At 39.6% G+C, this 23,938-nt stretch overlaps 1 non-coding gene across 1 annotated transcript; it reads left to right on the top strand.

Annotated features, from left to right (window-relative positions):
• Positions 1 to 4,182: 4,182 nt before the first annotated feature.
• On the top strand, positions 4,183 to 4,289 carry LOC121209130 (small nucleolar RNA R71). The gene has a single exon (XR_005904247.1). It is a non-coding gene; the product is annotated as a small nucleolar RNA R71 (small nucleolar RNA).
• The last annotated feature ends 19,649 nt before the right edge of the window (positions 4,290 to 23,938 follow it).

The following is a 23,938-nucleotide window of genomic DNA, read 5'->3' as shown; positions in this document are numbered from 1 at the left end:
CGCCGCATGAACTGGACAAGAAGGAGGTGGTGGCTGAGATGGTGGGTCCTCGTGACATAGAGGGACATCATCAGTAATGTCCTCAAGGTCTCCCTCCTCGGTTGATTGGGCGAGGTGATACTGAGGATGGTGGGTTCCTCGGCACTTTTCGATCATCGTTATATGTAACATGCTTGAGATGCCTTGTGGAGACATCTAGCCAATGAGAGTGAGGGAGGATGATTGTGCCGCTGTGTTGAGGAGCCCGAAGTGCCGTGCTAGTTGAGTCACGTAGGGGCCAATGGAGATGACCCCCCTTCAATGCCGCTCCGTCTGGTGGCGAATGGCGAGGGAAATAAAGTAGGCGAGGTCGAAGATGTGCCCATTCGCCATGCTCTATAGAAATTAGTCGTCGTGAGTGTTGACGATGCCGGTGCTCTCTCACCGACTTGTCAATGTGTGGGCCAAGATGGCGTGTAAGTACCTCAAAGATAGAGAGAGAGACGATGCCTTGTAGCGGCTAGGATCGTAGGTGGCCAAACTAGGGACCAAGGCATCCCAGCATTTCGAGGGAGACTAGTAGATGTGGCAGTGGAGAGTGTCGAGGTCGTTCTCATCCTTAAACTCTTTTGTATATAGACCCAAAGCAATACCGAACTCGGGAACGCTCAACTTGCGGACTAAACCACTGAGACGTAATTGGACTGTTCCAGGATTATTGAAGTTGGTCATGAAATCTTGAACATGGAATGTCGAGCAAAGTTCAAGTGTGAGCTCAAGGTACATCGGTTCGATAACCACAAAGAAGAGGTCCCATGGATCGGTTGTCAAGGGTGCTCGTATATTGTCAGCCAACTGGACTTGTTCAAGCGCGGTCCAGTCACTGTAGCGGCCCACACCTAAAGGTCGGGCCCGTAGAATTTGAAACAATTCCTCCTGATTGCCTAGTGAAAATTGGAGGAAGGGGTGTCAGATTTTCGAAGTGGGGCCTGAAGAAGATGATGCCCCTTTTCATTTTTTCAAAGTGGGGGTGGCGGTTCTCTTCCCACGTGAGCTTGACATGGTATACCTGCAAGCAAAACCATTATTCTATTTTGATGATTGGATAAGGTAAAATGTAAACAAATTCAACAAGGAAAAGGTCATAAATAATTTCAGGCACAACTACAAACACTAACAGACCTAACCAAAACAATAAATTTTATGGCATAATGTCGTGGCATTAGTATGAAAATCAAAATGGCAAAGAGCTTGATAGAAATGTAAAAAGCATGAATGTATCACAATGCATGGATTATAATGGAAAAGAATAATATGCAAGTGAATATTGACTTAGAATACGTAAATGGGGCTTGAGAAATCATGAAGTAATAAAGAAAAATGTCACATGAAATAAATGGTAGCTAATCTAACAATGGAACTTGAATGATAGCAAAATGGAAATAGTGTGGGATAAATGAAGATTAACATGATAATTAGCATTATAACTAAGTAAAATAAAAAGAAAAGAGTAAACAAACGCTAAAAAGATGAGAATGGGCGTCGAAAATGGAGCTCGAGGTGGCGCACGGGCACGGCAGGGAGGCCGTGTGGACTTGCAGTGGCTAGGGTAAGGGATTTTGGGTGAATAAAATGATGAATAGTGAAGGGTATTTATAGATTTTGGGACACACGGCTAGGGGACACGCCCGTGCTCCCTAATTTTTGCCCGTGTGATTCACGAATTTTGAATTTGGGCGCGTCTGACTTTTGGCCCACGCCTGTTTTCCTTTGGCGTGTGGGTGCACACGGCCATGTCGCACGGCTGTGTCTGTCTTTGTTCGCTTCTCCCACACTCGTGTATGTAGGCCCACACCCGTGTTAATCTGACAGGTTCGATCACGGGTTCTAGACACGGGTGTGGCGAATGCTCGTGCTATTTTTTCAGGTTCAACCACGGTTCTACGACACGAGCGTGTAGCACACCTGTGTTGTTTTGGAAGATTTTCCCATGGTCCTAACGTACAACTGTGGTGACTTATCGCATCCCGTGTTGGGAAAAATTTCACCCGGTTTTCACACGGCCTAAGGCATGTCCGTGTGCCTGCCCGTGTGTGCTTTAGAAAGCCTGCGTTCCATGAGTTGGTTAGTATGTTAGGTGTTAAAACTAAAATTTAATGAAATTAATATTGTTAGTGCTCAGGTTGCCTCCCGAGAAGCGCTTATTTATAGTCTAAGCTCTACTTACCTCCCTATTGAATGGTCATAGTGGTTCGAGGAGTTTATACTCCTCATCCCTACTATGAATCTCATCAAAATAAGGCTTTAGGCGGGTATTGTTTGCCTTAAAAGTGCCGAATTTGGGATAATTTATTTCGATTGTACCCAATAGGAAAATACGAAGTACCGTGAGAGGAATTTCTTCATTCAGTTTGGTAGTGTCAATGTGAGGATCTGCGGCATCTAATGAAACTTTGTCTCCAACCTTAAGTTGATTTGGTGAGGCATTGAGCTCGTTCTGGTGTAGTTTTGGTTCATTTTGTTTTCTCAGTTTAAATGAAAGCCATTCATCTAACTCCTCGATTTGTAACATTCGTTCTTCATGTGTAGATCCTTTTGTTGTGGATTGAACATGGCTCATGTGTGTCCTTCAAACTTATTTCCTGCAAAATAGGTTGCACCGTATGATCAATCTTAGTAGAACAATTTGTACAATCACCTTCAAATATCGATGTGTTGTTCGGGTTGCGAGCTTGAAGGGTGATTGTTTCGTCTCCTACCTGAAGTGTGAGTTCACCTGTTCCAACATTAATAATTGTTCTAGCAGTTGCTAAAAAGGGCTTTCCCAAAATTAAAGGAACGTTACTATCCTCTTCTATGTCTAAGACAACAAAATCAACTGGGAATTTAAATTTGTCAATTTTAACGAGTACGTCTTCAATAATACCCCTAGGAAATTTGACAGTTTTATCTACTAATTAAATGGTCATCGTAGTTTGTTTGGGTTTCCCTAGACCTAGTTGCTTAAACAATTTGTAAGGCATAACATTGATACTAGCCCCTAGATCAGCCAATGCATTACTAAAATCTAAGCTACCAATTAAAAAAGGAATTGTAAAACTCTCTGGATCTTTCAATTTGTTGGGTAGCTTATTCTAAAGAATGGCTGAGCAAACCACGTTTAGCTCCACATGCGAACTTTCATCTAACTTTCGTTTATTCGCTAGAAGCACTTTTAAAAATTTGATTGCGTTTGGTATCTGCGAAAGTGCTTCAATAAACGGTAGGTTAATATGTAGTTTCTTTAAAAGAATTTACCAAATTGTTCGTCTAGCGGTCTTTCCTTGTCGCATTGGGGTATGGCACACGAGGTTTATATTCTAGACTTACCGATTTTTATTTATTTTGGCCTACCTCATTCTTACCTTCACTTACCACCGATTCTGGCCTTGGTTTTGCCACTAACCCTTCCTCATCTTGAATGGCAATTACATTGAGTTGCTCTCTTGGGTTAGATTCAGTGTTGTTTGGTAGGCTACCTTGTGGTCGTTCGAAAATCAACTTGGCAAACTGTCCAATCTGAGTCTCGAGCCCCTGGATTGATGCTTGTTGATTTTTGAGTGCCATCTCAGTATTCTAAAACTGATTCTCTAACACTGAGATGAACTTGGTTAGCATCTCCTCAAGGTTTGACTTTTTCTCCTGATGGTATGGTGGTTGTTGAACGCCTGGAGAATGTTGTGGCCGTTATTTCCTTGACCGCCCCACGAAAAATTGGGATGGTTCCTCCAACCTGCATTATAAGTGTTACTAAATGGGTTATTTTAGGGTCTAGAGTTATTGTTACCCATATATTGGACTTGTTCTTCCTCGATGCTAGGGTTGAAGGGTTGATATTATGTGCATGCTTCTCCTCCATTTGAATCGCACCTCATCACTGGGTGAACCTGTGAAGAACTAAGGAAACCATCAATTTTCTTATTCAAGAGTTCTACCTAATTAGAGAGCATGGTGACCGAATCGACGTTATAGATGCCGGCTATTTTTGTTGGCTTTGTCCTCATGACTTGCCGCTGATAGTTATTCAGTGACATCTCCTCTATAAATTCATAGGCATCTTCAGGTGTTTTATTATTGATGGTTCCTCCAATGGTTGCATCAATCATATGTCGAGTCAAAGGATTTAGGCCATTATGAAATGTTTAAACCTGTAGCCAAAGCGGTAACCCCTGGTGAGGGCACCTTCTCAAGAGGTCCTTATATCTCTCCCATGCATTGTAAAGTGTTTCTAAATCCATTTGTACAAAAGAAGAGATATCATTACGTAATTTAGTCGTTTTAGCTGGTGAAAAATATTTTAATAAAAACATTTCGGTCATTTGTTCCCAAGTAGTGTGTAACACCCCGAATTTGGGCCTAGAAGTATTGGGCCTTGAGTGTGGGTTCGTAAGGAGGTTGTATATAGGTATTTAATTGTGCAATGAAATGACACAATTAAATGTCTGCTTTGGTGGTTAATGGCCCTGAGAAGTGTTAGATAAATCTTGGGTTCAAACTTGGGCTTTAGCAAAAAATTTGGTATTAAGAGAAAAAAACCTGGATGCTTGGATGAAGGCTTTTAAATTATTGTGTTAAATAAATGACACAAGGAAGCTTGTAGTCTAGTGGTTGTGGCATCATTAAGGTTGTATGGGAGCCTCGGTTCAAGCCTTGGCTCTTGCAATTTATTTTGGTTTTTTAAGGGAACCTGGACTTTGGCCTTTAGACCTTATAATTAATTGGGGATAAAATATGACACAAAAAGCCTTGTGGCTTAGTGGCAAGTAGCGTGTGGAGCATCTGAGAGGAGGCATGGGTTCGAATCCCATGGCAAGAAAGGAGCATTTATTTTACTAACAAAGGACGGCAAGAGTTGGTGTTGAATTTAAACTCTGATGTTGGAGGGATCCCACATCGGGAAGCTAACATAAGAGTGGTTGCGAAGCTGGCTTTAAATAGAGGGAACCATGAGGAGAGTAAAGGTACCTTTCTTGGCTGATCCCTTTCGCTATATGGCGTGCTAACATAAGAGTGCTTGGAGTGTGGATTAACTCCAGTCTCCTATCAGGTGTGTATTTCTCACTACTCTAGTTGTAGGATGGCTACTTCGGGCCGTGATGGGTCGAAAAGGGCTATGTGGGCCTAATGGGCCTACGAGCCCAATTGGATAAGTTGTTTGATTGTGTAGTAAATATTGGACTAGGCTAGGTGAATCTCATATTCGTGGCTAGATTTGAGCTAAAAGGGCCACACGAGCGTGTGGGCCCATTTGGGCCGAGAATGGGCTTTAGGGCCATTTGTATTGTTATCCCTATTTAGAATACTTTAGTTTACCAATTATTGAAATGCCCTCGACTTGTAAAATTACCAAAGTACCCTCGATTTACAGAATTACCGTTTTACCTTCGATTTATAGAATTACCGTTTTACCCTCGATTTACAGAATTATCGTTTTACCCTCGATTTATAGAATTACCATTTTACCCTCGATTTACAAAGTTACCGTTTTACCCTTGATTGTGAAATTACTGAAATACCCCTGTAGGATAGAATTACCAAAATACCCCTAGTTTGTAAAATTACCAAAATACCACTGGTTTGTGAAATTATCGAAATACCCTCAATTTGTAAAATTACCAAAATACCCCTGATTTACAAAATTACAGAAATACCCTTGACTTTCTAAAAATTATAGAAATACCATTGGTTTACAAAATTACTGAAATACCCTTGGTTTGTAGATTTACCAAAACACCCTTGTAGGATGAATGACTAAAATACCCCTAAAAGGTAAAAAGACCATAAAGCCCCTGTAGGGTAAATTGACCGTAATACCACTGTATGTTAAAATGACAAATATGCCCTTATGTTCTGTATGACTGATGTGCTTAGGATTTACATATATTGATATTGGATTAGTTAAGTTTGAGTGATAGGTGGTGGTTATCGTAGGTGATTGATTTTGGAAACGTTTTAACTTCAACCCATAACAGGTGTGTAATAACCCTTGTAGTAGCTTAGATTAATATTCGCCGAAAAGCTGAAATGCTAAAATTTCGGCATTTCGAGAACTTGTGATTTTTCCTTTGCTTAAAGATCTGATAAATACGATATGATCAGTGTTTGGATCGATGGAGCAGGTAAGAGCGCAATTTTGTGCACGATGGTAAGTTGGGCCTCAATGGGCTGGAATCGGGCCCATTTGGGTAAAACTGATAGAAAATGGAATCTGGAAAAGTTGCATGTTAACACGGTTAGTACTGTTGTAAAATTTGGATTAAGTAGGCTTAGTGCGCTAAATCAGTATTCGTAGGGCCCATTAGGGGTTTTGGGCCCAAAAGCCCGAATTTGATAAAGTGGGTCAAAGATCATTGTTTAAACACTCGGAAATATTGATAATTGTTAATGAACATGGAAAACCCTGATATTTGGTAAAATTATGAAATTACCCTTATAATATGAAAAATGACTATTTTGCCATTGTGAGCAAGTGACTGACTTGGACTGTATGGTTGATGGATTTGATTGTGAATATATGTTGGTGATATGAATGACTTGACTGTGATTGTTTGATTCAAATATGGTCATGACATTCTGCATACATGACATGTTGCATGGGTTGGGTTTTATAAATGGAGGAAGTGCTAAAAGGGCTATGCCCTAGTTTACCGAAAAGGGCTTTGCCCCAGTTTATCAAAAAGGGCTTTGCCCCAGTTATTAAAAGAGGCTAGGCCTCCAGTTATATGAGAAGGCAGCTATGCTGCCAGTGGAGAGTTTGGTTGGGTGGGTTGAGTTATTCCCCACATGGTGTGTTGGTTGGTAAGGGGTGGAGAGTAGCGGATTGTGGGTTGAGTAGTCACCCCAAATGGGCTTGCATACATTCATTGATATTACATGTGATATTGAAATAGGCCTATGGGCCATACCACTTACAGTAAAGGCTTCGGCCAATGATATGATTTATGAAAAGGCTTCGGCCTAGTATATGTCGAGACTGAATTAGGGCTTAGGCCCATATTGCTACTGATTAAGGGCTAAAGCCCAGACTTTACTGTTACTGAATAGGGCTTTGGCCCAGATTATACTGACACTGTGTTATTCACTGTTTGTTTTTTTATTGGGGATTACACACTGAGTTTTCGTAAACTCACCCCGTTTCTAGCTGTGCAAGTAATCCCTAAGCTTAGATGGTTTAGAGCTGCGAGGGACTCGAAGATGGCCACACTACTATTTCTGTTTCTTTTAATTGCAATAAATAGCTTATTTATTTCTTTATAAGTTTTATCTTATTAATATTATTATTTGGTTTTGGGTTGTAATAAGGCCATTTTAATTATTTTTCTGGGATTATTTTATTTTATACCCTATATTTTTCTGATAACAATATGAGTTAGACCTAGGGCGTGTTTCCAAAATGATAATTGTTTTCAAAATAACGCAACGATACCATTAATCGGTTTATCAAAAATATCTACTTAAATAAATTCCAACTCGTTTTTCTCAAAACCTAACCTAGCACCAAAGTATGGCAATGGTTGTGGGCATGTTTAGGATTGGATCCAATCAAGAGCTTGGTACTTAAGCAGCCTTCATGGCTCACCTCCTCTATTTCGGATACCTACCTGGTGCACAGCTTCCATTCACTTTATTAACTTAGCAAAGACTATCTTTTAAAACACTAAGAAGGACGTTGAAAGAGGCATGGGTTTTCTTAAAAACTTTAATTTGACACGTCAGATCCGGCCATAACGTCTGGGCCGGGTTTGGGGTGTTACATAGTGATTGACCCCCGTGGTAAAGAATTCAACCATTGTTTAGCCTTATTCCTTAATGAAAAGGAAAACAACTGAAGGTGAATGGAGTCATCAGAAATGCCATTAATTTTAAAGGTATCGCAAAATTCTAGGAAATTTGCCAAGTAAACATTGGGATCCTCGTCCTACAAACCATCAAACTGAACAAATTGTTGTGTCATTTGAATTGTGTTAGGTTTCAATTCAAAATTATTTGTAGTAATAGCAGGTCTAACTATACTTGACTCAGTTCCTTTTAAATTAGGTTTAGCATAATCATACATAGTGCGCGGAGCAGGATTCTGATTTACAGCAATCGCGGGAAGTAGCGGACTTTCTTGGTTTTCAGCCATCTTCTCGGTTGTGGTTGAAGTATATTCCTCTTACTCTTCTGTGTAACGTAAGCTTCGTCTTATTTCTCTTCAGTTTCTGTGAACTGTGCGGTCGATCTCACTGTCAAAAAGTAGTGGTCCTGATGGGTTTCTTCTGGTCATAAACTAGAAAAACCTGTCAGAAGAAAATAAATGAAGAATTAGAAAATAAAATAAAAATTTTAATTACAATAAAAGTAAAATGGCTAATGTAACAGCCCTATTTAGGGCCAAAACGGAATAGTGGTTTCGAAACCACGAATCTGAGGTTGAAAATTTTATGACTAGGTGTTTAATTTGATGTTTAGGACTAAATTGAAATAGGTGAAAAATGTGTGTTCTAGTTTATAAAGTACTTAATTGAAATGGGGGTTTTAAGTAGAGGTCCTTAAATGGAAATTAGACCATTATACTTTATATGGACAAAAATGGGCATGAATAGGACAAAATTTTAAAGAACGGGGTTAAGGGTATTTTTGTCATTTGGTAATTAAAAGAAATAAAATGGGAAAAATAAGCCAAAATTTTGTCCATCCATCTTCTTCCTTGGCCGAACCTTGTATGTCCACCATAGCTAGGGTTTTTTACAAGCTTTCAAGCTCAATAGTAAGTGCATTCAAGCTCCTTTTTTAATGTTCTTTACATTTTTGAAATCCTCGTAGCTCAGTTTACCTATTTCTACCATTATTTCGAGTTAGGGTTTATGTTTAAAAATTTACCCATGAATTATACGCATGTATTTTGATGTTTTATGGTAGAATATGAATGTTTGAAGTTAAGAGAACGATCTTTTCTAAGCGATTTTTAGCGAAAATGAGCAAAACGACATAATCGGTAAAAATACCTATTGTTCATAACTATGTGCTAAGGTGAGAATTTGATGTTGCCATAGAAGGGAAAAATGATCAGCATGTTATAAAACATAAGAATAATGGAAAAAATTAAATTTCCGAGACTAGGGGAAAAATCGTAATTTTGTAAAGTTAGGGGCAAAAACGTAATTTTTCCATAATGTGTTTTTTGGATTGAAATAGATAGTATAAGTGTTAAATGAGCTAAATGTGTTGTTATAGATCAAGAAAGGCATGGAATCGACCTCGAACGGGGGAAGGAAAAGATTTTAGACTAAATTGCAAAATTTCCATATTTAGCACCGAGGTAAGTTTGTATGTAAATAATACATTATCTTTATTTACATTTTTATATTTCATCATATTTTATATATTTTACCTGATTTTGAATCATAATCGAGTATTGGAAGAATGGAAATAAGTAATAGAGAGAAAAATCCCGGTTGAACCTTCGAAAAGATTGGATAATAAAGATGGTACGTAGCTAGGTCACATGTATGGTGCTGAGTGCACATCATGTGTACAGGAGAGCTATGAGGTACTATATGGTAGCTAGGTCACATGTGTGATACGGGATGTATACCATGTAGATAAGAGAGCTACGGGAGAGAATAAATGTAGCTAGGTCACATGTGTGTTTCCAAGTGAAGGACACCATGTAGACAAGAGAGCTATGAGATAAACTGGCTAGGTCACATGGGTAGTACTAAGTGTTCACCATGTGTACAAGAGAGCCGAACTATATGAAATATGATGGGTGGAGCTATGTGCTGAAACCACCAAGTATCGAGGATTGATCCGAAGTGTTCAACGGGATGATTTTATGGTGACATTGTAATCATGGACCTATACGTGTGATGTATAAAATGTGGTGAAAATGAATTGTGATATACATGTTAAAATGAGGTTACTACAAAAAAAAGTGTGAAAGAGTGAATTAGCAATAAAATTGTTTTGGACAGTTGTAGTAATGTGAATTTGAAAAATCACCAAAAATAGTAGAAATTTAATTATAGGTTGAATGAGATATGAAATTAAATCTTAATGAGTCTATTTTCATGCAAAAGAAACAAATCAATTAAAGGAATTCTATATTTTGAGATATTTATATTTTTGTGAGACTTGTTCAGAATGACTACGTGATCCCTTATTCTGACTTTGAAAAATTATTAAACATTGTAAAAAAATAATTAAGAAATATAGTTTATATTCCTAGATTCCTTATTGAGTCTATATTTAAAGGAAACAAATTTTATGGCAATCTGATTTTTGTATTGGGAGAAAATAAATTCGTAGCAAACAAAGGTCAGATCAGTCGATCTGTATAATAGGGGAAACTTTAACTAATAAACTGTACTAATTGGCTGGACCAAAAATTTTAGAAAAATTTTAGTAAGAAGTAATATGAGTATAGTTTCAGGAAAATTTTACAGATTTGATTTTCAAGTTTCGTAACTCGAGTTATGATTTATTCAGTGAACATCACGCAGGAGAGATAGCTTGACAAAATTGGAGTAAATAGTGAAATTAAAAATAGATATACTTGAGTTATTTTGTAAACATATTAGATTCCTTAATTATTATTTATATATTTACTTACTAAGCTATAAGCTTACTTTCTTTTCTCTCTTCTGTCTTATAGTGTCATCCAGCAAGCACAGGAGTTAGAGATCGTTGAAAATCTGCCCGCACTATCAGTACTTTTGGTATTAGAACTAAACATTTTGAATTATGGCATGTATAGTAGGCTTAGTTATTTTGTTATGTGTCATAATTGCCTAGGCATAAAATGTTAGTTACGGTATTTGACAGATTATTTTGTACAAAGCCATTGAAATTGGCTAATATTGTTAAAGGCATATGTTATAATGATTCATGATCTAATTGGATGCCATATTTTTGTCTCAGTTTTATTTAATGGTATGTATTATGATATGGTAATACCTCGTACCCTGTTCCGGCGTCAGATACGGGTAAAGGGTGTTATAGCTAAAGTAATAAATATCGAGTGTTCCTAATATCTTAGTTCCCCGGCAACAGCGCCAAAAACTTGATACGTGATATTCATGACAGGCTTTAAATATTTATAATGAATCGTTCTTGAAACTAACTATTATCACGATAAAGGGAAGTGTACCTATCGAACAGTAGTATAGCTTTAGCAAGACCGGATTATCGAACCCAAAGGAACTAAAAGTACTAGTATCAACTTTCTTTTTATTATCTAGCTTAAAAATAAAAGGGTTTTGTTATCTAACTAATTAATTAAACTAAGAAATCACAGAAAAGAAATTTGGGGAAAATACTTTTTAGAAAACTCGATTGATTAAGACAATAACTAAGAAAAATCCACCTAGACTTCACTTGTTATTTGACTCTGAATCAGACGATTTATTCATTCAACTTATTCTGCAGAGATCCCTAAGTTATATTATTATCTCTCTTGAGACTAATAATGTCTAACCCTAGTTTGAATAATTGAAATCTCTTTCTAATTAAGGCCCTAGGGTTGCATTAACTCTATCTATGGATCCCTTTATTAGGTTTCACCCTAATCTAGAAAAATCTAGTCACCCTATCTCTAGGTGCGCAACCAACTCCACTTAATTATGACAAATTTACTCTTAGATAGGGTCTATTCCTCCTCTGAATAAGAGCTTAACTTGAATCAATATCCTGGAATATCAAAACAAGAATTAAGTACACATAATTAAGAACAAGTCAAATATTTATCATACAATTCAGATAATAATAACAAGATCTATCTTAGGTTTCATTCCCCTTAGGTATTTTAGGGGTTTTAGTTCATACTAATGAAATAACATGTAGCCCCCCAAACCCGGCCCAGACGTTATGGCCGAATCCGACATGCCACATTGAAATTATAAAACCCATGTTCCCTTTTTAGTGTTTTAAAAGCCGACTTTTGTTAAGCTAACCAAGTGAATGGAAGTTGGGCACTAGGTAGGTATCCATAACAGAGGAGGTGAGCCATGAAGGCTGCTTAAGTACCAAGCGCTTCGATTGGATCCAATCCTAGACATGCCCACATCCATTGCCACAATTGGTTATAACGGATCGAAACTTCTTTGAGTGGTTATCTTTGATAAATCGAATATTCGTAACGCCGTGTTATTTTAAAAACAGGTATCGTTTTGAAATCGCGCCCTAAGTCTGGCCCATTTGAATTATTATCCACCAGAATAAAGTTATTAAAAATAATATAATCCTAGAAAATCAAAGAAGAAAATAAAGTTAAAATGGCCTTATTACAATCCAAAGATTAAGTAGTAATTAAAAATAGCTTAAGAAAACCAGTCTCTTTTTCAAACCCAAAAGCGTTCACCATGGCCACTTTGAATCCCCTCCGGCTCCAAGGCACTCACATCAAGGACCACCTGCAAGGTTAAAGAAGGGGTGAGTTTGGAAACTCAGTGTGTAAGGAAAACCCATTCAAAGTCTAGGTCAGCTCAAGCCTATCGGGCCTAAGCCCATTTAGATAACAGTGATACTGGGCCAGAGCCCTTTTCAGATTACATTAAACTGGGCCTTAGTCCCTTATTCAGATAACAGTACGGCCCATAGGCCCATTTCAAAATACATGCAACATCAATAAACATATGCAAGCCCATTTGGGGAGACTACTCAACCCACCAACCGCTACACTCCATGTGGGGAATAACTTAACCCACCCAGCCTTACACACCACAGTTGCAGCCTTGCTGCTCAGTTAACAGTAAATTGAGGCAAAGCCTCCAGTACGTGAACAAGCCACTTTCAATACTTCCTCCATCAATATCCCAGTCCCATGCATCAGATAATAACAACATGGCATGCAGTAAATACAACGGTCAAGCATGCTTTTAGGTCAATTTACTCCCAGGGGTATTTCGGTACATTATCTTCTAGGGGTAAAACTATAAATTTTCCACTTTTTAAAGGTATTTCACTAATTTATCTATTTTAGGGTTTTTCATGCATATTCCTACCTTTCACGTACTAACAGAATTACTTACCGAGGGTTCTTACTGAATTGGGCCCATTGGCCCTTTATTCCAATTTTGGCCCAATAAGCCCAAAAATATCGAGGGCACAGAAATCATGCACTTTGCAGTCCAAACATTGCTGCTTCCCTAAAACATTAATCTATTTACCTCACAAGCATTTGCACACTCGCAAATCTACAAAATACCAGTTTTTTGGCATTTCAGCTTTTTGGCTTTTGCCGATCTAGACTAAGAAAGGGTGTCAGTTACACACCTGTTTTATGACGATTCGTTTGATGAGATCCATGCACGAACTACCTACAATTATATTACTACCACGTTAATCTAACTACCGAAATGAACTACATAATAACTCCTTACCTTATTCGGCCATAACAACTTAGACACTAGCAATCCTACCTTTGCCGAAGTTTGCGACTAAACTTAGAACCCGTTGCTCCACTTGTCCAAGCCCTTGATCAGTAGCCTCTAGATCACATTATTATCAAGACAAAATAGTTATCACAACCCCTTAGGGCTACAAGTCCAAGTCGACAGCCTCCCTAACCTTTAGGGGTTTTAGCTTTTCTAAAGTACGAAATAAAGACTAGATTGAAAAGACTTACCACCGGTTCCTTCGGTCAATGATCCCAATTAATTTCTACTCAATTCTGATGCCAATCTAAGCCCTCAAATGATAACAAAAGTCGAGCCTTCAGTGATCTTACTATTCGTCCAAGTCCCTAAGAGAGTGGGGTTTTTGGCTTTTGTTGAAGCTGTGTAAAGAAAGATGAAATAGGAGGGTTTTGCTATGGTCCTGTCGACAGAACGTTGAGGTTTATAGAACTAGAGAATCGGTCAAGAATGATGGAAAAGATAATAAAATTGGCTAGGAAAAATCGACACAGAAAAAAGTATAGTTTTTAGGATTTGGGCTTTTTATGGCAATGGCTATGAAGGTTTTAGAAACATCTGAAGAAAAAGATGGAGATGCATAGGTGGTTTAGAGAGATTCGGCTATGGAGGAAAAGAAGAAAAAGAAAAAGTTGAAGAGAAAAGGAGAAAAGAAACAAGAGGAGAATGGTCAGCAAACGGCACAACTTTCCCCCTCATGCCGAATTTATACTGGCACTTAACCTAGCCGAATTTTCCGATGCTAGAGGCCCTTGGCCAGCCAACTCCTGCTCCTTGATCAGCTCCTAAATCTTCTCCTTTACCAGCTCCTAAATCCTCTCCCTTATCAGCTCCTAAATCCTCTCCCTTATCAGCTTCTAAATCTTCTCCTGACAGCCTTCACTTTAGTTCCACTGCTTACCTTTTCTGTACATAAAAATTAATATCACCAATTTGCTTACCTTGCGACTCGAACCTTTGCTCTCCTTGGTCATCCACACGCCACCTCTCAAGCCCCCAAGTGACGTCTCAAGCCAACTTACCACGGGCTTACTTGTGTTTTATTTTACCTAGTTAATACCTTAAAGCCCAGCTAACCAGAACCCCTTCTTCTATAGAATTAAAATTAACTAAAATTACCGGATTTTAACTTAAACTTGGGCTATCTAGAGACCCACTAACCTGATTAAATCTACGCCAAGCAAATAGAACACCAAAATTTAAAATTTTCCAACACTCACAGAATTCCCGAAAATTGGGGCGTTACAACTCTACCTCCTAAAAGAAATTTCGGCCTTGAAATTTACCTGTTCCAAATAGTTGAGGGTATTGTTGACGCATAGTCTGTTCTGACTCCCAAGTAGCTTCTTCCCTTCCATGATTACGCCAAAGAACTTTTACTAATGGAATAGATTTCCTTCTGAGAACCTTAATATCTCGTGCCAATATCTGTACAGGCTCATCCTCAAAGGTCAAATCAGTCCTTACTTCAATCTCCTCTACTGGCATAACATGTGAGGGATCCGATTGGTATCGTCTTAACATAGACACATGAAAGATGTCATAAATTCTATCCAACTCTGGTAGTAACTCTAACTGATACGCTACTGGCCCTACCCGCTTAAGAACCCGATAAGGCCTTATAAACCGCGGACTCAATCTGCCTTTCTTGTCGAATCTCAAGATCTTCTTCCAAGGTGAAACCTTCAAGAAAACCATATCCCCAACAGTGAATTCTATCTCTTTGATCTTTAGATCTGCATACGACTTCTGTCTATTAGATGCCTCCTTTAATCGATCTCTTATCAACTTAACCTTACTCTCGGTATCTGCCACCAACTCTGGTCCAAGCACTTGTCGTTCACTCAACTCCGTCCAACATGTAGGCGTATGACATCTCCGCCCATAAAGTGTCTCATATGGAGCCATCTGAATACTTGCTTGGTAGCTGTTATTGTATGCAAACTCGGCCAATGGCAAATAGCCCTCCCAACTCCCATGAAAATTGATGATACAACCCCTTAACATATCCTCCAAAATCTGAATAACCCTTTCCGATTGTCCATCTGTCTGTGGGTGAAAGGCAGTACTAAAATCCAAGCGTGTACCCAATGCCTCTTGCAACTTCTTCCAGAACCGAGATGTAAACCTAGGGTCTCGGTCGGAAATAATCGACACTGGCACTCCATGTAGTCGCACTATCTCTGCCACATACAACCTAGCCAACTTTTGCAGGGAGTAATCAGTATGAACTGGTATGAAATGGGCAGATTTTGTTAACCTATCCACCACTACCCACACAGAATCTTTCTTAGTGGGTGTCAAAGGTAGCCCACACACAAAGTCCATAGTGACTCTCTCCCACTTCCACAATGGAATTTTCACCAGTTGCAGTAGTCCAGAAGGAAATTGATGCTCAGCTTTCACTTGCTGGCATGTTAGACATTTTCCCACGAATTCCGTTACTTCTCGTTTAAGGCCAGGCCACCAGTACAGCTCTCGGAAGTCAGGCCAAGGTGCATGGCACAAAGTCCTCCATGAGCTTCCTTCAATATTGATTGTCTCAAGTCAGAATCCTTCGGAACACAAATTCTTCCTCAGAAGCATAAAACTCCTTTAGTATTCAGTCCAAAATCCTCATTCTCACCCTTCTCAACTTGCTGAAACCGAAGAACCAACGAATCATCCTTCAACTATTTTTCTTTAATCTGCTCAGTCCAAGTAGGCCTCACTTGTAATTCTGCTAACAGACTTCCATCGTCAAACAGACTCAAACGTGCAAACAAGGCTCTCAAATCAGAAACAACCCTTCGACTCAACACATCAGCCACCACGTTAGCCGTACTTGGGTGGTACTCAATCGAACAGTCGTAATCCTTAAGCAACTCCACCCATTTTCGTTGCCTAAGGTTTAACTCCTTCTGAGTTAACAGATACTTTAGGCTCTTATGGTCCGTGTCTATGATACACTTTTCTCCATATAAGTAATGTCTCCAGATTTTCAACGCAAAGATCACTACGGCTAGCTCTGAATCATGCGTAGGGTAGTTCGCTTCATGAGGCTTAAGCTGTCGCGAAGCATAAGCGACCACCTTACCTTCTTGCATCAATACACTTCCTAACCCCACATGCGACGCATCGCTGTACACAGTGAAGTCCTTCCCAGACTTCGGTTGAATGAACACTGGTGCTTCAGTCAATACCTTTTTCAAATGGTCAAAAGCCTTTTGCTGATTCTCAGTCCAGACAAATGCTACCCCTTTCCTTAACAGTTTCGTCAATGGTGCAGCAATCAGAGAAAATCCTTCTACGAACCTTCGGTAATAGCCTGCCAAACCCAGAAAACTCTGAATTTCCAATAATTTTGGTAGCTTCCATCCCAGAACTACCTCAACTTTTCGAGGATCCACTCTAATTCCTTCAGCAGAAACCACATGACCTAGAAAAGCCACTTTTCGTAACCAAAATTCACACTTACTAAACTTTGCATAAAGTTGCTTCTCTCTTAGCACTTACAGCACAATACGTAGATGCTCCTCATGTTTCTCCTCGGTTTCTGAGTATACCAGAATATCATCGATGAAAACTACCACGAATCAGTCCAAGTAAGGTTGGAACACTCGATTCATCAGATTCATGAAAGCGGCAGGTGCGTTCGTCAACCCAAACGGCATAACCAGGAACTCGTATTGACCATATCGAGTCCTGAATGTTGTCTTATGAATATCCACTTCCTTTACCCTTAACTGATAGTATCCAGATCGAAGGTCAATCTTGGAAAATACCAAAGCTCCTCTAAGTTGGTCAAATAAATCATCAATCCTTGGCAGTGGGTATTTGTTCTTTATCGTTAGTTTGTTCAACTAGCAGTAATCGATGCATATGTGCATTGTCTTGTCCTTTTTCTTCACAAATAGGACCGGTGCTCCCCATGGAGACACACTAGGTCTGATGAAGCCCCTATCTAACAACTCTTGGATTTGAGCTTTCAGTTCTACTAACTCCTTTGGTGCCATGCTATAGGGTGCAGTGGATACTGGAGCTGTTCCAGGCAACAAATCGATTCCAAACTCCACTTCCCGATTCGGAGGCAATCTAGGAAGCTCCTCCGAACTAACATCTCGGATTTCCCTAACAGTCCTGACGGTATCCACAGTCAGATCCCCAGTTTCAACATGATTTATAAAAGCCAAGTACATCTCGCATCCTTTACGCATCAGTTTCTCAGCCCTTAAAGCCGATACCACATTAGACAAGTAATCTATTCATTCCCCAATAATCATTAACTCTTCATCCTCAATAGTCCTTAACACCATCCTCTTAGCTACACAATCCAGCATTTCCCTATGCCTGGTCAACCAATCCATCCCTAAGATCAAATCGAATTCTCCAAACGGTAACTCCATTAAGTTACCTCACACACAATCTCCTCAAAGTGAACATCCAATGCCCCAGAAATATCACATGCTACATATGAATGAGTTGACCCCACATCTATCAGAGCAGTATAGGGTACGTCAGAGATAAAAAAAGGTACCAGTTATGACATCAGGTGCCTCAGTGTTAGCAGTACCCCTGCCAGGTGCCCCACGTCCATGGCCATTACCACCACGACCTTGGCCACGACCTTTGGGCGGCGGCGGTCCACCTCGTGCTGGTTGGACGGGTTGCACAGCCTTTTGTTCAACCACTTGAGCCTGAGCTGGCCTCCTAGGAAAATCCCTGACCTTATGTTCCTTTGATCCACAACGAAGACAAGCCCCAAAACATTTCCAACATTCCCCCAGATGCATTCTACCACAATCTCCACAAACTTGTGATCTAACAGTGTTCACCGAAACCACTCGAACTGGTTCCTCCATCCTAGCTCTCTTAACATTCCGGTTTGCAGCACCAGCCGGTCCAGCATCTCTCCTGAACTGGTTTCGAGCCCTGTCGCGGTTCCGTCGTTCGGCTTGCTTCACCTCTTCGGTTATCTTAGCCTTTTCTACCAGTGCAGCAAAATCACGCTCTCTCTGCGGAGCTATGAGCACCATTAGCTCATCCTTGAGGCCATCCTCAAAGCAAACATTGCGCTCATAGTCGGTAGAGACAATACCACTAGCATACCGGCTCAATCGCAGAAACTCTGCCTCGTATTCAGCAACAGTCTTACCACCCTGGGTCAGGTTCAGGAATTCCTTCATTCGCGCATCCACATAGCTAGCTCTGACATATTTCACCTTGAAGGACTGCTTAAACAACTCCCAAGTTACCCTCTCAGCTGGGGTACCTTTTCTCACAGTGATCCACCACTGATATGCCTCGTCCCGCAGTAAGGACACCGCCAATTTTAACTTTTGCTCCACTGAGCAGTCCAGGTCATCCATAATCTACTCCGTGGCTTCCAGCCAGTACTCAGCGACATTTGGGGCTACTCCAGATACACCCCTAAAAACTTCCGCTCCGTTGGCCCGGAGTCGTTCAAAAATAGACCCCCTATTCATGGGCCCGATATTAGCTCCGGCCACCATTTCCAAAACTCTTAGCATGGCCTGAGACAGAGCGTCATCCCCCGCGGCCAGATCATATGGCCCATCCTCATCCACCGGTGGTGGTCGTGCTACCCCAGCGGGTATGTGCTCAAAAGACGAAGATCCAGCTTAAGTACTACCTCGGCCTCTACCACGGCCTCTTCCCCGAGTAGCTCTCGTACTCATATCGATTTATCTGATTACGAATTTTATGCAGTTAGTTTACTGTTTCCACTGTTTATTACAAAATATTTTATGAACAGATAAGGTTTCAGAGTTGTTCTCGCGTAACCGCAGTTTAGCTACTGTCTCAGTTTCCTAGGGCTTAGTTTACCCTACAGTATCAGTTTTGTAGCCTTTATGCTACATTATCTATAGTACTATCGCTAAAGCTTAGTACTTACTACAGTATAGTTCAGTATGTAAAACAGAAAGGTACTTACAGCCTTGGTGCCAGGGATTCAGTGTGCCACCTCATCAGTTTTCAGATAAACTCAAAAGATTTAGGCTTTTTGAAATCCATTTTTCAAACCTTTGAAATCCATTTTTCAAACGTTTGAAAAAAAACAAGTTCGGAGATTATCCCCTTTCAAACATAAAATTTATTTTCAAAACTCAAGTTTTTCCAAAAATACACTTTTTGGCATAAAGTTTTGAAAACCCTTTTTGGATCTGATCCATAGCCGAGTTGTTGCAATCGGGCTCTGATACCACTAAATGTAGCACCCCAAACCTAGCCCAGACATTATGGCTGAATCCGACATGCCACATTGAAATTATAAAACCCATGTTCCCTTTTTAGTGTTTTAAAAGCCGACTTTTGTTAAGCTAACCAAGTGAATGGAAGCTGGGCACCAGGTAGGTATCCATAACAGAGGAGGTGAGCCATGAAGGCTGCTTAAGTACCAAGCTCTTCGATTGGATCCAATCCTAGACATGCCCACATCCATTGCCACACTTGGTTATAACGGATTGAAACTTCATTGACTGGTTATCTTTGATAAATTGAATATTCATGACGTCTTGTTATTTTAAAAAAGGTATCATTTTGAAATCACGCCTTAAGCCTAGCCCATTTGAATTATTATTCACCAGAATAAAGTTATTAAAAATAATATAATCCCAGAAAATCAAAGAAGAAAATAAAGTTAAAATGGCCTTATTACAACCCAAAGATTAAATAGTAATTAGAAATAGCTTAAGAAAACCAGTCTCTTTTCCAAACCCAAAAGCGTTCACCATGGCCACTCTGAATCCCCTCTGGCTCCAAGACACTCACACCAAGGCCCACCTGCAAGGTTAAAGAAGGGGTGAGTTTGGAAACTCAGTGTGTAAGGAAAACCCATTCAAAGCCCAGGTCAGCTAAGCCTATCGGGCCTAAGCCTATTCAGATAACAGTGATACTGGGCCAGAGCCCTTTTCAGATTACATTAAACTGGGCCTTAGCCCCCTATTCAGATAACAGTATGGCCTATAGGCCCATTTCAAAATACATGCGACATCAATAAACATATGCAAGCCCATTTTCGGAGACAACTCAACCCACCAACCGCTACACTCCACCCGTACCAGCCCTACACTCCATGTGGGGAATAACTCAACCCACCCAGCCTTACACTCCACAGTTGCAGCCTTGCTGCTTAGTTAACAGTAAATTGAGGCAAAGCCTCCAATACGTGGACAAGCCAGTTTCAGTACTTCCTCCATCAATATCCCAGTCCCATGCATCAGATAATAACAACATGGCATACAGTAAATAACAACAGTCAAGCATGCATTTAGGTTAATTTACTCCTAGGGGTATTTCGGTACTTTATCTCCTAGGGGTAAAACTGTAAATTTTCCACTTTTTAAAGGTATTTCAGTAATTTATCTATTTTAGGGTTTTTCATGCATATTCCTACCTTTCATGTACTAACAGAATCACTTACCGAGGGTTCTTACTGAATTGTGCCCGTTGGCCCTTTATTCTAATTTTGGCCCAATAAGCCCAAAAATATCGAGGGCACAGAAATCATGCACTTTGCAATCCAAACATTGCAGCTTACCAAAAACATTAATCGATTTACCTCACGAGTATTCACACACTCGCAAATCTACAAAATACCAATTTTTCTGCATTTTGGCTTTTCGGCTTTTGCTGATCTAGACTAAGAAAGGGTGTCAGTTACACACCTGTTTTATGACGATTCATTTGACGAGATTCACGCACGAACTACCTAAAATTATATTACTTCCACGTTAATCTAACTACCGAAACGAACTACATAATAACTCCTTACCTTATTCAGCCATAACAACTTAGACACTAGCAATCCTACCTTTGTCGAAGTTTGCGACTAAACTTAGATCCCGTTGCTCCACTTGTCCAAGCCCTTGATCAGTAGCCTCTAGATCACATTATTATCAAGAAAAAATAGTTATCACAACCTTTTAGGGCTACAAGTCCAAGTCGACAGCCTCCCTAACCTTTAGGGGTTTCGGCTTTTCTAAAGTACAAAATAAAGACTAGATTGAAAAGACTTACCATCGGTTCCTTCAATAAATGATCCCAATTAATTTCTACTCAATTCTGATGCCGATCTAAACCCTCAAATGATAACAAAAGCCGAGCCTCCAATGCTCTCACTATTCGGCCAAGTTCCTAAGAGAGTGGGGTTTTTGGCTTTTGTTAAAGCTGTGTAAAGAAAGATGAAATAGGAGGGCTTTGCTATGGTCCTATCAACAGAACCTTGAGGTTTAGAGAACTAAAGAATCGGTCAAGAAAGATGGAAAAGATAATAAAATTGGCTAGGAGAAATCGGCACAGAAAAAAGTATAGTTTTTGGGATTTTGGCTTTTTATGGCAATGGCTATGAAGGTTTTAGAAACGTCTGAAGAAAAAGATGGAGATGCACAGGTGGTTTATAGATATTTGGCTATAGAGGAAAACAAGAAAAAGAAAAAGTTGAAGAGAAAAGGAGAAAAGAAAGAAGAGGAGAATGGTCAGCAAACGGCACACAACTTTCCCCCTCATGCCGAATTTATACTGGCACTTAACCTAGCTGAATTTTCCCATGCCAGAGGCCCTTGGCTGGCCAACTCCCACTCCTTGATCAGCTCCTAAACCTTCTCCTTTATCAGATCCTAAATCCTCTCCCTTATCAGCTCCTAAATCCTCTCCCTTATTAGCTCCTAAATCTTCTCCTGACAGCCTTTACTTTAGTTCTACTGCTTACCTTTTTTTACATAAAAATTAATATCACCAATTTGCTTACCTTGCGACTCGAACCTTTGCTCTCCTTGGTCATCCACACGCCACCTCTCAAGCCCCCAAGTGACGCCTCAAGCCAACTTACCACAGGCTTTCTTGTGTATTATTTTACCTAGTTAATACCTTAAAGCCCAGCTAACCAGAACCCCTTCTTCTATAGAATTAAAATTAACTAAAATTACCGAATTTTAACTTAAAATTGGGCCTTCTAGAGACCCACTAACCTAATTAAATCTACACCAAGCAGACAGAACACCAAAATTTAAAATTTGCCAGCACTCACAGAATTCTCGAAAATTGGGGCGTTACAGAACACATCTCAAAAGAATAAAAATAACAAAACATAAGAAAACCCAAAAATCCTGGGGGAATTTGAAGGGAGATCTTCTGTCTTGATGGTGAATCCAGCTTTTGAGATGGATCGATCGGCTTTCCTTGAGCAATTCCTCGCTTCCTCATGTGTGTCCCCTTTTCCTCCTCCTTTTGGGTGTATTTATAGGCTTTGAATGCCTAAGAGCCCTCAAAAGAGCCCTCAAGTCGTGGTCAAGCCTTTTAAATAGGCACAGGCATGTGGTCTACCCATGTGAGTCGTGCTTCGATTCTGCCAACTTGACACGTCCGTGTGGTCTACCCGTGTGAGGAAGTCCAAGCCTTGTTGATTTCGTATGTTGTCCCATTTTCTCTGTTTTTGGCCCATTTCTCGTTCCTTTCACTCTTCTACGTCACCTAAGTATAAAACATGAAATTAAGGCATTAGGAGCATCAAATTCCCCAAATCTAAGGAAAAGTCATCCATAAATTGTGCTAAGCATGGGATAGAAATATGTATAAATTACAATTTATCATCTATTCTTGGCATAGGATACTTATTCTTTATGGTTACCTTATTGAATAAGTCAAATTTAAATTTATATAGATCAAGAACAAAAGAAAGTGGAATCAGATCGTGGAAAGTCAAAAGTTGTCGAATAGTCGATTCCATTCGTTCGAATCTATACGAGGTAAGTCAATATACAAATAAACGTGTCTGAGTTTATTTATTTATGTTTATATGACATTGAATTGTGATGAATCGCTATATGATATCTCAATATGTGATATCCAAGAATGTTTTGATAATGTAACAACATCTGAAAAGCCTCGTACGAACCAAAGGAAAGGTTAGGATACATATGTCATGACATAGGATCCGATATGTGTTTTCGTGTAAGACTACGTTTGGGACGTTGGCATCAACTTATGATTTATGTGTAAGATCGTGTCTGGGACATTGGCATCGTATTTGATTTCGTGTAAGCCCCTGTCTGGGACAGTGGCATCGATATTTGATTACATGTAAGACAACCTCTAAGACATTGGCATTGTACGAGCTATCTGAGTATCCTTATCGATTCCGAACGGTTCAACAGGTATTCCAAGAAAATGAATGACTATGTGAACATGTATCTAACTCAGGTACATTTGAAATGTATATTAAGATTGAGAATGAAAGGTAAGCATATGTATATATATGTGAACATATAAAATATGTTTGTATTATGTTGAAATGCGATGTACATATGAGCAAACGGTTATGAGTATTTGAGCTAAATGAGAAATATGACCTTGACTTTGAGTTTTGCCATGATTCATACAAATGACTTGTTTATAGTTATGATTTGTGATAAGTTTATTTGTATATGGCTTACTAAGCTTTTGAAAGCTTACTTTGTGTATGTTTTCAACTGTTTTATAGATATCGAAGCTACTGAGAGCTCGGGGATCATCGATGATCACCACCA

This window comes from Gossypium hirsutum, chromosome A10 (assembly GCF_007990345.1).
Source record: "Gossypium hirsutum isolate 1008001.06 chromosome A10, Gossypium_hirsutum_v2.1, whole genome shotgun sequence".
NCBI classification, from domain to species: domain Eukaryota; kingdom Viridiplantae; phylum Streptophyta; class Magnoliopsida; order Malvales; family Malvaceae; genus Gossypium; species Gossypium hirsutum.
The sequence above is the reverse complement of the archived record's forward strand: the minus strand, read 5'-3'. Positions and strand labels throughout refer to the sequence as shown.